The 17,956-nt window shown below is 37.9% G+C and overlaps 1 protein-coding gene across 4 annotated transcripts in view; it reads right to left on the minus strand.

The window, feature by feature from the left end:
• The window catches only part of LOC110968973 (plexin-B2-like), a 276,716-nt gene that overhangs the window by 241,245 nt on the left and 17,515 nt on the right, over positions 1-17,956 (minus strand). The window lies entirely within an intron of this gene.

The following is a 17,956-nucleotide window of genomic DNA, read 5'->3' on the forward strand; positions in this document are numbered from 1 at the left end:
CAAATGGCGTCTTCCATTTAACACGTGGGAGGCTCGCAGCGGCTTCTCACATGAATTCATGCCGAGACTATTTCGAGCCTGCCAAATAGCAATTAATAAATAAACAAATCCAAAAAGAACATTTCAAACGGCGAGAAACGAGGTGGAAACACATGAGCGGAGAGACGGACGTGTGGGAAAGTTTTGGAATTAAACGTCAAAATGTTGAAAAGACAAACTAGCAGAGAAGAGGACTGTGGTTTGGGGTTTCCTGTGGTGGAGACGAGAGGTCAAAAAGCAGCCATGGGAACACACACATTCACATATCCTCCTTTTTTTTTACATGTTTTTTTGAGTGTTTAAGAGACACTGTGTGCAGCCTCCAACACCACCTGTCTCTCCACAAGTGTTAGAAAAAGGAAAAAGACATCACCTCAGACCACGTGTGAACAGACCGCCACCCACCCACACTCCGACGCCACCATGCAGGTCGCAAACATCTCGCAGAGGTGGGCGTTATAATCCAACAGCCAGAGGTGTCAATGAGATGCCAAAGAAGCCTGCAGAGGTGACAAAATGTCCCCAAAGATGCAGCTGCAACTAAAAATGCCGCTGTTTATTTTCCATTCCATCTTAGGTCTGCATTTGTAAAAGCCGCGACACATTTTTGCCACATTTTGGATTCGGTTTCAGAGTGGTCCAAGCAACTGGCAAGTCAGAGATTCTGGTCAGCTGTCCTGCAGTTTGAGCACTTTCACGGTTCCTGTTTTCCAAAAATTCGGCATGAAATTACTTCAACGCTCTTCCCCAAGCACAGAAACAAACACAGTGGAGAGCAGACAGCATGTTGTGTGGACAGAATCTGAGAACTCAGAGGGGTTTCAGCAGGATGAGAAGTCTTTTGTACTTCTGAGTTTCACTTATTTATCATTTCACCACTGCAGTCCACCAAAGGCTGTTTATGGCAGAGTTCGAGAGGAGAAAACCAAAAAACAAACCAACTGCTGAATCTTCACTCATATTAGATGTACGAGGCCCAACTTGAAGTTTGTTCAGACTTTTGTTAACTCCGTGCTTGTGAGGAACAAATGAAAGAAACAGCAAAGTCCCAAAAAAGTAACACTCATCTAACAGTACTTTAATTATAAGACCAATACTACAGAGGGACACCAGAACTTTTTTTAAAAAAAATATAATTGCACTGGACTTTTAGCTGGAGGGATAGTTTGTAGGGCTGCACCTGACGATGCGTCGACGAGTCATCTGAGCATGATACGTCATCAAAAGCGGAAGTGAGCGCGCAATGCAACAGAAATTCCCTTCCGACCGGAGTGCGGAACACGGACTTGCGTCGGCGCGGCATCGTGCATGTATTATGTATGCATGATGCAGCGCGGACGTCCGCGTTTAGATACAGCTGTAAAGTAAACGCTGACATCCATGTTTATGATAGAACGCGGACATCCGTGCTGCAGCGTGCATACATAATACATGCACGATGCCGCGCCGACGCAAGTCCGTGTTCCGCGCTCCGGTCGGAAGGGAATTTCTGTTGCATTGCGCGCTCACTTCCGCTTTTGATGACGTATCGTGCTCAGACAACTCGACGACGCGTCGTTAGGTGCAGCCCTAATAGTTTGGAATCAATGGATAGTCACTAGTAGGTGAACCCTATAAAATCCTGCAACGACAAAAATCTGGCAGCAAGAGTGACGAAAAATATGTTACGCAAAAGATGGAATATTGCAACGTTCACCTTTCAAAAATGTGTGAAAACATTGGCAAATATCTGTAAAATTTTAGCTGTTTTAAATACAACAGCCACACACAGTGAAATATCTATTTACTATTCAGATTTTTGATGAAGACATTGACAGTTTTTGCTTGTTTTGTTTATTTTTAGATATTAGATAGATATTTTTAGATATGTATAATTCACCATAAGTTTGTAAAAAGAATAGTTAAAAAATGAATTATCTCCCATTTCATAAATCCCTAATAATCATATTTTTTGTTCATGTAAATACAGTGGAAAGAATGTAATTTCACAACACCAAATATAAAAGAACTAATGTCTTTTGAAAAATGACAGATTTTTGAAATGGAAATTATTTACAGTTTTGGTCGTTGTTAATACTGTTTTTGCCTTGATTTTACAAGTGATTCCCAAAAATTGAAGCTGCTTTTCTTCAGGGTGCAGACATCTTGTTGGAAAAGAAGTGTCAGTGGACGAACGTTTATTAAAAACACGGGACCAATCAGTTCTATGGCACAAGGTTTCTAGTGCATTAAAATAAAAATAAAAAAAGCTGCTCTTCCTTCCTGCAAAGGTCATTCTGTCCAAACTACAACATAAAAAGTTACACCACCCAAAAATGCTCTAACTTGCACCAAAATGATTTTTTTTAAAAAGCCAATAAAAATACACCTTTCTACCTTTTTTTTTTTTTCACCAGTTTTGTTAAGTGGCGTTTCCTTTACTTAAGTTTAATAGATATTATTGTTCAGCAAATAAGCAGAAAGTCTTAAAATGCTTACATTTCTGTCAAATAACCACACAGACCCACTGCTTTCACTGTGAGCATGTAAATCATACTTATTGCTGAGCATAGTCACCCCCTAAAGGCCCAAACTGAGCCAAGAAAAACACGTTTTCTCTTATTCCCTACCAACACTGCAACAAGCTGATTAATTATCATAAACTGAGGGATAGAAATGCAGTGAGAATTGATGAACGAGTGCTAGCCGATGAGCTAAATCTCTTTATCGACGCAGCTCTGCAGAAGACGTCGGTTTAAATAATCTCCTCGCTCATTACACGCCTGACCTTTGCCGTGTGATGTAGTTTTCCTCCAAGTTTAATATTACGTTTCATAAAAATGTAATATTCTCTGCTCGCTCTGGTGGAAGCTCCGAGCCTCAGTGAGCTGGTTCTGGTCAGGATGGAGTATATCTGTCAGGGTTTTCTAAGTGAAATAAGATGTTTAATATTCGGGTTGACAGTTTCAGACAGGCAATATTATTCTTATACATCAAGAGGGACAAAGTTTGTAATATGAAGAGATAACCATCTGCAGAGGTTGGGCATGAATAGTAATCCGTTACGTCTTTTCTGTTAATCACACGGCAACTTAACGTGTTAGATTCGGGTCTGAATGAACATCCTGCTCACTTATTGGTAAAAATTTAGATTGCGTTACTTACACACGAGACAAACTTCGAGCTGTGTGAAGTAATTTGGAGAAGATATTTTCTGCATTTCTTCAACAATATTAGTTGAAGAGCAAAAGACACGGTTTCTCTACAGTTTCACGTCTTTTTCTCTTTCTGATTAGTCACGAATATAAACTGGGTTTGACTAACAGGAACTGAAATATAATTTGTTACCAAGTGCACTGAGAAGAACTGTATTTAAGTTGTTTCTGATCATTTTTTGCTGTATTGTATGAACTTGACACTACATTTTGCCCCTGTAAAAGTGCAAAAAATTAGCTGCAACTCAACCACTGTTTTCTTCAGTTACAAAGTAAAGACGAAAATACCTAACTGTTGAATATCATGAAAAAACGACATGATTTTACCATGTTTGCAGTACACGTTTCACTTCAGTGAATGCAGCAGGCAGCTTATTTAGGGGGTTGAATTGAATAAAACGAGTAGAAAGAAAAGGAAAAACAGGGAGTCTGATGTCAAAGTCATGTTCTACATTTTTCCATTTTGTTAAAGCGAATATTAAATTTGGAAAAATTTAAAATGTCTAATTGACTTTCCTTGAAATTAAGTTGCAGCAATGCTCAATTAAGAGGAAAATACATTAATTACATGCATCTAACAAAGCAGCAGCATTGTTTGACTTGCTGACTGAATCATGTGCTACTGAGGGAAGCAATTTATTAAGTTGGTCCAACAATTTCCTCTTTTTCAGTGTGTGATGTAGAAGTTTACTGAAGCAAGATGTACTTATACACCTGGAACAAGAGCAGTAGCTTCAATAATTACCTAGAATTATCAGCTATATCCGACAGGATGGATCAGGATTCAACAGCAGCTCACACAGAGTCACCGTTAGTTTGTTGCTTCCAGCTGCTTAAGATTATTTCCTCTGAATTTATTTAATACCTGCAGCATCAAACAGCAACAGGTTCCATCCAAGTGTCTCCAAAGAGGAAAGTTGTCATTACTTAGTTCTAAATTATCCCTGACATGTAGACAGGATGGATCAGGATATAATATCACAGTTTAGTCCGTCGCTCCCAGCTGTTGAGAACCTTTTCCTTTAAGTTTATTAAATACGTTTAGCATCAAACAGCAGTAGGATCCATTTGAGTGTCCGCAAAGACAAAAAGTTGTCATTAATTAGTTATAATTTTAAATTAATCCCCAAAATGACAACAGGATGGATCAGAATTCAGCAGCAGCTCACACACAGTCACCGTTAGTTTGTTGCTTCCAGCCGTTTAGAACTATTTCCTTAAAGTTTACAAAAGACCAGAAGCATCAAACAACAACAGGATCCATCCGAGTGTCTCCAAAGGCAAACATGTGTCAGTAATTAGTTAGAATTCAAGAATTAGCTGCCACACAGAGTCACAGTTTATCAGCTGGACGTAAATCCCTTAGAGAGCAGAAAGCCTCAGATTGAAGCTCTGCAACAGCTGTTACATATTTATATTATTATTGGCAAAGTTGCAGTTTTCAGTGTTTCGGAAATCAAATAAACTGTTGGGACTGTTTCATAAGCTGTAAGCTTAGATTTACCCTTATGTTAAACAGTGCATTATAATATAATAAACTTAAACAGCATAAAAAAAGTGTCTCTTTCAGTCACTGCAGTGGATTTGTCTGAATAAGTTGAGGGAAATAATAATACAGCAACAGAATGCAGCTACTTTAATTGATTTATGAAGCACAACTGTTGCATATTTCAATGATAAAGAGTTTTGTTGTTGCTCCTGAAAGCAGCTTAAATGCAAATTAAAGCCAACATCTGGACGCGTGTGAAGTGAAGCATAACATAAATCGTGAGGAAAAGTTTGCACGGCATACTATGAACATTTCTGTCTGTCTGTGATGCTTTTAAGTGTATCTGAAGAGTAAATCCATAAAAACACATCCATATCTTTTGATAAAACTCCTGGCTGTCAGATGCCAGGTCCAGCTTCTTAACTTTGAGCTTCAGCACCGTTTCCTGCTCTTGACACTCTCAGTGCGAAAGCAGCTTTCAGAGGACGACACGTGGTTTTAATTACAGCCCACACAGTGAGACCTCCTCACCTCTGATCACTCCAGCAGTCTGTTGACCTTAATGCTCCGCTGGCATTTATACCGCCGGGTTCTCAGACATGCGGCTTCTACCTTTGACACGACTTCTCCGGGTTTGTCTGCTTGTAAACAACCGTTCAATCTTCTGTTAGCGTCTCTCTGAAGCGAGGCCACCTCAAAGCCGCTGACCACCAACAGACTGGAAATAAAAATGCTGGAAACTCCCTGCTGCCAAAGATCACATCCAGAATTCCCTCAACTCAGAAATCCCCAGTGAAGAAATAAAAACTGGGAGCACATACCGACAGGATTACTGCACGATGCTAAAAAAAAAAAAAAAAAAGACTAAAAACACACGTTTTGCTTTCAGTGGTTTCTGCCAGAGCTCAGCATTTATTCTGTCAGAAAACCCACAAGTTATTTTTGTTTTTTGATCAATTAATTGCACGCTCTGTAGCAAATTAGTGAAAAATCCATTACAAGTCTAGTTTGGCATCTTGAAAGTACTTGTTTTCACCCAGTTTACTGCCACACAACACAGAGAAAAGCAGAAATTCCTCACATGTGAGGGCATTTGTTGAAACAACTGCCTAAATGATTCATGTTGTTTCTGCACACTGACAAAACAAAATCCAGTTTCTGCACAAACATGAGGATCACCCACGACTAAATCTGATGTATTCTCTGCAGCACTGAATCTGCATAAATGTGAATTCTTCTTGCCTAATTTCTATGTATTTATAGAGATTTTTTGAATGCAAAGTGACTTACATTTGAACAAAAGTCGCTTACATTTTGAATTTACAATAACTTCTGATGTACGCTGTAAAATCATCTCCATAAGAGTCCTTTCCCCCCCCCCCATCTCAAAACAAGAATGAATCGAAATTTCTAAAATCTTCAAACTAGAAAGTTTTCAAGATCTGTTTTCTTTTTGAACTCTTGTGATTTAGCGTTGTACTTTAGTCTTTGACTTACGAAAAATATCCAATTGTGATTTTTCTGGCAGATACTAGTCAAGTTTGAGTTCAATATGTGCTGTGTAACAACTTTAAATCAGGTAATGAAGATAAGATTTGTAAAAATCATTGACCAAACAGGTTAAACTAAATATAGATGACATTTCTACTAAATATGCCAGTCTAGTCCGACTCCCTGAATGTAGACTTCAAGGATAATTCTGCCATTTCTGCTGCACATTTCGAATTTTTTACTCATCTGCTTCCAATATCTCTAGGTTACCGTTTTCAAAACCCCTTTTGCTACAGGAAACAACAACAACCTCCGAGCAGCAACCTAAATGTAAAACATTTCAGGATTTGGGGGCACCATCACTGTATCCCGGGCTTACCACTAACCAATATTGTTGTGATTGGTTCAAATAAACAGTGCAGCCTGAACCATGCTGCTAACATTTATCAATAAGCAGCACAAACAATCTCTAAAAGCTTCAATTTGTTTGAATTAAATCAAACTAAATTACAGCCTCATTATTCAATAGCCACTCTTTGTATATTCTGAACTGCAACCTTTCTGTTGGAATTTTATTTTAAATTTAATTATCTGTTCACAAAGTCAGGGAAATGCCAAGAACCAGATCAGACAAAATGGCAAAAAATTGAAGCAGCAGAGACTTTTGAGGCCACACTTTTGATGGTATCTTATGAAAAATGCTCTGTGAAATGTTTTAAACCAAGAACACAGTAAAAGTTCAACTGCAGTTTGACTTTTGAAAATAATTAAACCGCATGTTAAATTGCAATTTCTGTCATAAAAATTGCAATATTCACTGTATGCTGCATGTATAGTTGATCTTTTTATGCTGTTTTCTGGTCCAACTGGACAACATGATGGATAAGTATGCAGTAAATCAGCATCTAATGTTGTGTAGATGTCGAAGTGGACGTCTCTGAAACTCTTCTCGCCATTTTAGGCTTCGTGAACATACATTCATACCATCACGTAAACCCTGATATGATCAAATTGAAGTCACATGGACTCTCATGTACTAACAGATGCAGAAAATATCACACTCCCCTGGGTGTAATGACTGCAAAAACACTAGATAATACATTTCCCATAATGCAAACTCCAAACATCCAGTTTTTTCCTGTAAAAACAACCCTAATTACACGGTTGCCAAGTGTTTACTTGGAGGGTTTTCTCTCTATTATACTTTAATATTGTAAGTAAACAATGCAAAGTGCCCTGAAATGACTTCTGCTGCAAGTTGCTGCTAATAAATAAAGCTAAATTGAATTACATCAAAGATACAGTTGTAGACATCGTTCTACGTGTGCTTTGGTAAATAAAGGAGAGTTTAATTTGATCTGAAAAAAACCTTGGTTCAAAGTGAAAGTAAAGCAGATGTCAGGGAGCTCCAGAGCTGCTTTTATCTGCTTCACCTCTCTGAGCAAACAGAAGGAGGTCAAGGCTGCAACACACCTGCTGCTACAGTTTCCACCGCAAACACAACCTTCGGACAAAACCCAGAACCTAAACACACACTGCAGACATGCACCGCTGCTAATGCGCAAACAGAAACGCAACAAAATGCACGCACCAAGATCGCCGTCCAGCCAGCTGTTTGGAAACGAAACGGCCAACCTGAAGCCAACAGCGACCAAAAATCAGTCCAGCTGCAAATGCAAAACTAGCAAATTCTAGGCTGCATCTTAAGGTTGCATGACATGATGATATACACTGATTTCGCATTTTTGATTCAAGTAACAACTTTTTTTTTTACTTTTTATCCTGTGCCGTCTCCTCAAGAAACAACAAGGAAAGACATAAAACTCCATGTGTAACTCCTGCAACTAATCTTCAAAAAAAAGGTGAAAATTCACACATAAAAACTCCTCAGAGCCCAAACTGACATCTTTACATTCCCATTTTTGTCAGATTATCGGTTCAAAAGTCAAAAAAAAAATATAACTTTCAATCTTGTCAAACAGTAATAAAGCAGCAAATCTTCACACCTGACAACATAAAACTATAAAATGTTTAGCATTTTGTCTCTTAATCAAATCCTAAATTATTACTGCTGCTCTGTCAGGTTGTCTCCTCTCTAAGGATGAACATGAGCCTCAGTCGTTGATAAATTAACCTCGTACATCTTTTATCTACTCTTCGTTTGGGAGAAAAAATGAAAAATGTTCAAAGGTTGTCAGAGCACAAAGTGATGCCTTTATATTTCTAGTTTTGTGACATTCATCTACTGAAATTGGAAAATATTCAACTTCCAGTTATTTAAAGCATAAAGATGACTGCAAATCTTCACATTTGAAAAATAGGTAAGCGTTTTTATTATTTCTTTAAAAAAAATATGAACATTTACACATCAAAACTCTTCGGAGTACAGTGACATATTTGCAGTTCTAGTTTTGTCGCAATACCCTATTAAAATGTGAATTATTTAACTTACTATCACATAAAAGCAGCAAATCTTAATCAAGGAAGCAGAAACATCTATTTAGCATTTTAGCTCAAAAATTACTTTTTTGCTCTTAATTCCTTTTTAATTATTAAAATCCTTGCTTCAGCACCAAATCACTTCTCCTAAACATCCTGGATTCTCCTTTTACATACACTTCTTTTGAAAAAAACATCTTCACATTCCTAGTTTTGTCCAATTATCCTTCCAAAATAGAATAAAAACTCACTTCCAATCATTTGAAACAGCAAGAAATAAGTAAATCTTCACATATAAGAATGTAGAACCATCAAATGTTTGGCATTTTGTCTAAAAAAAATGACTTTTTTTCCTTTTAGGTTCATCTCAATTAATCTAATCTTTGCTTCTGAACCAAATTATTTCTCCTAAATATCCTGGATGCTTCTCTGATCTACACTTTCTTGTTAAAAAACATGAAAAATTGCACATTAAGAGTTGTCAGAGTCCAAAGTGGCATCCTCACAGTTCTAGTTTTGTCAGATTAACCTTCAAAAACTTCAAATCTTTTAACTTCCAATCATTAAAAAAACAGCATAAAAGCAGCAAATCTTTACATCTAAGAAAGTAGAACCACATATGTTGAGCATTTTGGCTTAAAAATTACTTTTTTGCTCCGTTTTAATTAATCAAATCTTTGCTTCTGTACCAAATGATTTCTGCCAGACATTCTGGATGCTTCTTTTATTTGTACTTCTTTTGAAAAATGACTAATTACACATTAGAAGCTCTCAAATCTTAATGTGTTGTCCTCAATTTTCTAGTTCTGTCAGATTAACCTTCCAAAATTTAAAAAAAAAAAACACTTCCAGTGCTCGATTTAGACGGTCGCCAGGTTGCCGCGAGCGCCGGGAATCATGGCAGGTTGATGACATCAAACAAAGTGGCTGCCTCCATGAAGAAAACATGATAGGCGGTTCAGCTCGATCGAGCGCTTGATTTTGACGGTCGCCAGGTCGCCATTTGCGACGTTTTTAGTCATGATTCCCGGCGACCGTCTAAATCGAGCGCTGACTTCCAATCGTTTAAAACGGCAAGAAAGAAGCAAATCTTCACATCTGAGAATGTAGAAACATCAAATGTTTGGCATTTTGGCTTAAAAATGACTTTTTTCCTCTTAAGTTTGTCTCAAGCAAATCTTTGCACCAAATTATTTCTCCTTAACATCCTGGATGCTTCTTTTATTTACGCCTCTTGGGGGGAAAAAAAGCAAATTTAGTCCAAAGTGACGTCTTCACAGTTTGTTTTGTCGCATCAACCTTCTAAGACTCAAATATATTCCATTTCCTTTCAATCAAACCGACATGAAAGCAGCAAATCTTCACATCTGACAGAGTAGAACGGTACCATCTATACAACTTTAGCTTAAAAAAGGACCTCAGCTTCATTTCCCCCCCTCTTTTTTCCCTTGCTTCAGCACTAAATAATTTTTGCTGCTCCGTCAGGTTGCAGTCGCTCTACAGCTCCTCTCCAAGCATCAACACGAGCCTCAGTCATTGATAAATTAACTTCTCTCTCAGTTCTTTCATCCCAGATGCTGCTTTTATCTCCACGTCTTTTGGATGCAAAACAAAGCAGGCGCACTGCAGTGATGCAACATCGACGTAAGCAGCAGTAACTCGGCCGATAATGACTTTAAACAGAGCTTTCCCTTCCTGCAGCTGTTGGCTGACGATGGAGCTCTGGGGACGAAGGGTTTTCTTAAATTCACTCATTAATTACATTAGATGGAGGGACTTTGTAGTGGTTTAATGATCCAGCACCTCTGTGGCTTTTAAATGAGGAGCAAAAAACAGTCATTAGTTTCGTTTTAAAGTGGATAACCTTGGACGGGTGAAGTTTGCAGCAGGTGCTACAACATTAAGGTACCAAAGCAAGACTTTTTAGCACATTAAACTCAGTTTGTGAGTTGTTCAGCTGGGTTACTGCATGATAACACATGATTTCATTAAAGCAGCTTGATTTCAGTTTGAATCGCAGACTTGAAGCTTAAAAATATGCTTTACTGACAAAACAGGAGCATTATATCCACCGAAAAACATGAATTGTTGAACCAAATTAAAGAAATTGCTTCATTTGGTGTCACACAATTAAATTAAGTTTAACCAAATTAAGTTAAGTGTTATTACCACTGCTCGTTTAATTCAGATCAACTTAAATCTCCTGATTCCTCTCAAATGAGCATTATTAATTTTAAGAAAAGTCAACTTAAAATTTTAAATCCTTCCAACTCAAGTATTTCTTTTATCCAAATATAAAATGTAAAACATGATTTTGTCAATAAACTTTCTGTTGTTGCCTTTTATGTACCACTTTTATGTAATCCTTCAATCAAAATAGATAAATGTGAAATTACTACATTTTTAGATAATTCAGATAATTGTGTTTGACCAACTTAATGTATTTGTGTTGAGTCAACATAATTTACTAGAGTTGATTCGACTTAATTCCTAGGGTTTGATGCAACTTAATTTAATGAGGCTGGGTTAACTAATTTTATAGATTTTTAAAAATCCGATGGTGATTATTAAACTACAAACGATGCCCACGTCAAAAATCAGCTTTTTTTTTTTTTTTTTTTACAAATTTTGTTATCCTTTTATTGCATCAAAATACAAAAATTAGACAATTTTTTACAGTATTTAAGCCAGAAAATAATATTTTTTTGTTTTGCTAGAGACAGATTCTGAAAAAAAAATCTCGTATCAACAGGAAAAAAAATTTCAAATTGCATACAAAATCTGTGTTTTACTTACATATCTTTTGCAATGTGCAATTTAAATAAATTTACACTGTTGTACTGTATTTAAAACTGCTGCAAATATATTTTTCATGTATAGATCTTACAGATATTTGCCATTATTTTCACAGTTTTTTGACAGTTTTTCCACATTGCAAAACACCTGTTATTATATTTTAATAACAGACACTTCACTCTTTATTAATTTATTTATTTCATTTTATCTCATCTAGTGTTCCCTCATTGTGTTATTTAGGATAATTTTTACTTGATTTTTGGGGGTGTTTTGTACTGTTTAATAGCATTTCCATTCCTTTTATGTGTAAAGAACTTAGTGTTACATTTAATTTGTATGAAAAGCTCTACATAAATAAAGTCTGATTTATTGATAGATTGTGGCTGTGTGCTTCATTATCCTGCAGCATTATTTTAGTCGTAACATACAAGACTTGAAATCTTCATGTAGAAGATGAGTGGGAAAGCTGAAGAGCTTCCATCTCTGTATGCAATGACGCCTCCTGTAATAAGCCACACAATAGGCTTAAGCAGCGAGAATAACGAGTAATTAAAGGCATTGTATGAAATTAAATGGAAACAGAACATTCAGGCTGGAGTCATTAGACTGAGAGGCCATTGTAGCTCTCCTCCTCCGGTCCTTTTTGTCTTTGCATCTCTTTTCATGTTGTCTATTCTTTACCAAGCGAGCGGCGGCGGCCCTTTTATTCACTTTAATGATTACTCTGTCTCTTTTCCGGAGTGCGACGCCTCCGAACCGACTGACTGACGCGACCCTGAATTAACGGCGAGGGACGACGACAGCCGGGCTTCTAAATGGGCTCCGGCTGAGGAATATCCATCATCGTAAACCGCCGCGTATGAAACAGCGTGTATATGTATCGGCGGTTGGATGATGAAGTTAAAGGGCATCTGGGGTGAGATAAATGACGCCTGATGGTTCGCAGGCCTGCACACATTGCACTCCGGGGAGTTCTGCAAAAAGCGCGACGCTGACAAACCCGACTTACAAATTGTTCCATCAGCGAGACAATGCTGACTTGATGGGATGTCTTTTTATTCTCTCTCGGGGGGCTCCCTCGGCGAGTTTTTTTCTTTTTTTCTTTTTGTAATATCGAACGGAGGAAACGACAGGGACAATTTGCAAAACGTCCGAGATGCACGAAAAGAAAATGCCTATTTAAATTTCTGCTGCCTGGAAACGTATGCACTCTCTCTCCGTATCAGAACTTCTATAAGAAATCAAAAAAGAAGCCTCATTAAATTCATAGCTAACACTTATTTCTTGAGCTTTATTCAGCATTTGATTTCAGCCTTAAAAATGTGACTTTCTCAGTTTTCTCAACCCATTAGAGCTTCATTTACTAGCAGAGGGAGAAGACAATTTGTACAGAAAATTAGCTCCAAAACACAATTTCTCACGAGTAATGGTGGTCTGAACCTACCCTTAAAAAGGTAAAGCATCAGAAAAAGTAGCTTTTTGAGTTAAACTATAAAAAAAATGTTGTCGATGTGGGATTCGATTTGTTTGACTCTGGAGCTCACAAATGAAATTATGAGCAGAATAACTGTCAGTGTGATTGAGTGACGGAGTAATTCACACCCGTTTGCAGCTCAAAGTGGCACGAGGGCAGCAGGGGTTCATGTACGGTTCAAGACGTATAATTAGCACACTTCTTTTTGTTTGTCGCTTGAAGGGTTGTCATGTCTCTCTTTGGAAAGTCTGAAGCGATTAAAAAGACTAAAATGATGCATTCACGCACAGTTTAAGGGATAAAAGAAGAATTCAAACAAGAATAAACCCAAGAAGTTGGGTTTATTCAGTAGTAAATAGTGGAAGAAAAACATGTTTCATCCCAACTTAAAATTTCTGCTCGACTGCCTCTGATATGACTGAAAATTTTATAGCATAATATTGGAATAGTTACAAAGACAATTGTTCATTTTAGTTTCATATATCAAATACTTTGAGACAAAATATTTTAAAAATTGCCCATCGCTCCATGAAAGTTGGGGCTGTTTGAACATCTCTGGAACTATTAATGCTAAAAATTTGAAGTTTTCACTGTTATTTTTTATCGTTATTTAATTAGAATTTGCAGTATTAGACAAGTAGTTCAAATAGTTGTTCATCTTGGGTGAGTTGAAACATGCAAAAAAAAGTTCAAGAGTCAAGACAAAAAATAGGAATGCAGAAGCAAATTAATAATACCAACACTGAAAGCTACCGTTTAGAGACAGGGACAGATTAGCGCACTAGCAGGATATAGTGGCTCTGGTGAATTAGCAAAGTGAGCAGATGTACCTGAAGTTGTAATAATAACTATTATTAATAACAATAATAGTTGGTGTGAGTGCAGATGGAACTTACTCTGCCAATTGTGTGAGGCTAAAGCTTAGCCACTTAGCTTGTGGCTAACGCTATCTGGACACTAAACTTGAAAATTGTGTTCTAACTGACAGACACTTCTCTCTAGCAGAAAACTGAACTTGCACAAACATCTCCACAAATCAGGGCATCAGCTGCTTTCACAGTCACCAAGGCTACGCTAACGACTAGCGGCTAAGTTGGGAGACAGTGATGGATTAAACTGAGAGAGTCTTAATAAAGCTTTCAGATCTGAATTTTAGGAGGCAATACAAGTGATAGAACAGAGAAAGATTACCAAAAAAATAAACACAGACTTAACTGTAGGCAATAAACTGACTAAGCTCAATCAATTGATCGATCAGTACAGAGAAGAGCATCATAGCATTATATGACACGCTGACACATCATTCCTATTTCTGTTGTACGTATTCAGTTATAATAAAGAATCCTAGATATTAATGACTTATCACATGCTGTAACAGAACATTTAATGCTTATTAGTTCCAAATATCCGTCTTCTAGATTACCAATAATTATTAGACCTAAAGAAGCCTTATCATTTGGAACCAATATACATTAAATGTTATGGATATAGATTACAGCATGTGATAGCACAAAAGCTATCATTCATAGTGGGCTACTTCATTAATAAGGATTATCATAACTAAAAATGTCCACATGTATTCAAATTTAAATCCAGTTTTTACTACATTTGTTTGAGAAATTTCCGACTTCTCTCTACTTTTTGTCAGGGTTGTGTTGTTTCCATGGAGATGCAGGACTTTATACTGCAGTGAAAAATGTGACGGAGTAAACAAAATGTCCAGAAACAGCTTTGAGTTCAGAAGGCTAATTGAGAAAAATTATAAATACTTCCTTTAATTGTCCCACTTTGCTGAGGCGAGTAAACTCTGAACAGATGGACCGTCTACGGCTTTGCTGCAACAGGTCTTTTCCAAATTACTGCACTCTGTTCCTGTACATATTCAGGTATAAAAATCATTATTAATTAATAATACTAGTCATTAACGACTTAGACCTAAAGAAATCATGTTTGATCTGTAACTATTAGCAATAAAGGATATTTGGAACCAATATACTCTAACAACACTCATAAGTGGGTTACTTCATTAATAAGGATTACTATAACTGAATATGTACAAATATATTCAAATTTCAATCTAGTTTTTACTTTTTCTTTTAGAAGTTTGAGTTCCCTCTACTTCTAGTCAGGGTTGTTCTGTTTCCATAGAGGTGCAGGACTTTATACTGCAGTGAAAAATGAGAAAAAAAATGTGACGGGAGCAAAGAAAACGTCCAGAAACAGCTTCAAGTTCAGAAGGCTAATGGAGAAAAATGGTAAATACATCCTTTAATCGTTCCCACATCGCCAATGTGAGTAAACTCTGAACACATGGACCGGCTACTCTCTGCCGCAACAGGTGTTTTCCAAATTACTGCACTCGCAGGCGCTGGTCTGGCCGAGCCGTGGATGTGCAAATGTTGTAAACATTTATAAAGCGGAGGGCGAGTCGACGGCAGCTCAGGTCGGTAATCTGCCAAGCTCTTAAATCACAGCTCTTCAGTCTGAGCCGCTCTGACAACAGCAGCGTAATGACACCAACGCATTAACAGCTGGACAAACAACACGGCAAAGCTCATCTGTACACACAGCAGCATCACACTACACACTAACCCATCGTTTTCTACCTACTATTCAAGGTATAAAACACGACAAAATGCAGTTGTTTTAAAGTTTTCAAACTGTCCTGATGTTCCTCCACACCTGCCACAGCTTTATCTACTGAAACAAATCAACATTTTCACTGCCTGGGACTGTTTCTGCAGCTGTAAGAGGACATAAAAGGTGCAGAATTAACTATTTAAGCACATTAAGGGCTCATTATTTCACAAAGCTGCCAGGCTCGCTGTAAATCTGCACCGTTTTCTCCCTAATAAACGTTTGGCAGGAGTGAAATCGCTGAATGGTGGCTCCATCTCACTCACCTACACACAAAGTAGCTGAGTGAAAAATCCCTCTTTTTGGTTTTTGATGTTTCTGGAAGCAGCAGCACTTTTTTAAAGACACTAACAAGGCGATAAAACACTCTGAGATGAATAAGCAGCAAAGGGGAAGAGGAACGTGCAGCTACAGTTTGCTGTTTATTACCAACAAGCCCGCATGAGCGAGCACGCTCATTATAATGCAAAGGAAGCGTGAGAAAAAGCCTGCAGCGGATATCAAAAGGTGCTGCGAGAATCAAGAGCAGAGATGAGAAGATCTGCTGGATGAATGCTTTAAGGAGCTGCATGTTTTCTATAAAGTTTAGCCGCAAAGTTTCTGACTCTGTTAAAAGGCTACGAGACGTTAGAGAACAGAAGTTGTTTCATTTACTGCAGACGAACCAAAAAACACTGGAGTCACACATAACGTTTGTTTTTAATATCTCGGACGAGCCCCCCAAGTCCTAATTTTCTCAACTCCTAGAAGCTTCTTGTTGGTTTTTTTCGGTCGTTTTTGTTAAGTTTTACCTGCAATATAAAGTCCTGCACCTCTATGGAAACAGCACCCCCTAAAAACTACGAATTTCTAACTACAATGGTTTTACAAAGTTGTTTCACCATGTTGAAAGTATCTTCCAACAACTTGCTCCTCTGTATACCATTTTTGGGCTATACTGCATTTATTTTATTCATCCAGTATGTTTTATTTTCCTACGAACCTCTTCGCTGTGAAAACACTGCCTGCAGTTCAACTGAAAACTCTGAATTATTGTCAGTTGACTGTTAGTAGAAGTTGAGTCAGTCATGGTTTCTCAGCTAGTTATTGGTTTTTGCAAATTTTCTGAAATTTCTGGCATGTAGAATAAAGTGATTCAGATAAAATATTACACATGTAAGCCTACATTTGCTTATTTTTTCCTGTCCCAAATGGTAAGAGACTTCAATCAATCAAACTTTATTTATAGAGCACATTTCATACAAAGAATGTAACGCAAAGTGCTGTCCAACATTTAAAAACATAAAGAGGGAGGAAAAAAATAAATTAAAACAAAAAGACCCCCCCCATATAGAGAGACACACACACACACATGCTGTAGGGAGACATTGCGTGACACTGACGATTGTGGAATAACGCTTCCAGACCCAGCACCCAGATCCCCTCCAGATCTACCAATGGACAGGTCATGGGTTATAACCAAGTCCAGGGTGTGTCCTCTGTTGTGAGTTGGCTGCGTGACATGTAGGGCTGGCCCGAATAGTGGTTTCTCGCCTCCGAATATTCGGGCCCTATTAATGACGAATATCCGACCGGGGGTGGGGGTGCAGGGCGTGTCGCTGCATATTCTTTCCGCCCGGTGACGTCTGATACCAAAATTAACATCTGGATAGTGCCGTAGCGAACGAATATTCGGATATTCGGGTCCAGCCCTATGCTGTGTAAAATCAAGGCAGTTTAAATGATTTAAGAAGTCTCTGGACATTGAGTCCGAGATGTTGTCAATGTGTAGATTAAAATCACCAGTTATTAAAATTCTGTTGTATTTGTGTGAATGATTGACAAGAGTTTTGAGAATTCACTGATAAAAAGGCTGGAGTGATGGGGTGGTCTGTAGACTGTTGCACAGAGGATCTGGGTGCTGCTAAAAAACAAAAGTGTGATGCTAGAAAAATGCATAACTGTTAATACTTCAGTTGGGGCGAGAGCATTTTTAGTAATGGAGGCTGCTCCTCCTCCTCTTCTACCCTGTCTGATGGAGAATAAAAAGTTAAAATTCGGTGGGGAAGCCTCGGTGATAACGACAGGTGTGTCAGTGCAAAGCCATGTCTCTGTCAGGAGAAGACTGTCTAATTTATTATCTACAATCAAATCATTAGTGATAAAACTTGTTTAAAAGAGAGCGCACATTCAGCACGGCCATGTTGATGCTCGTGCTGAACGTGCGCTCTTCCTGGCGTTTTACTGGAAGCAGGGTTCTTTGTCTAAAAACAGTCCGGGTTCTGTTGGATCTGTTAAAAACAACAGTGTGGATGTTATGGGTGAAGTAGTTCTGAGTTTCTGTGGGCAGAGGCTGAGTGAGTGAGGTGTGTGGTAAGTGGGCGTGGCTTTTTGGCAGTCAGTCAGCGAACAGAAGCA

The sequence above is a fragment of the Acanthochromis polyacanthus genome, chromosome 1 (assembly GCF_021347895.1).
Source record: "Acanthochromis polyacanthus isolate Apoly-LR-REF ecotype Palm Island chromosome 1, KAUST_Apoly_ChrSc, whole genome shotgun sequence".
Taxonomy (NCBI): Eukaryota; Metazoa; Chordata; class Actinopteri; family Pomacentridae; genus Acanthochromis; species Acanthochromis polyacanthus.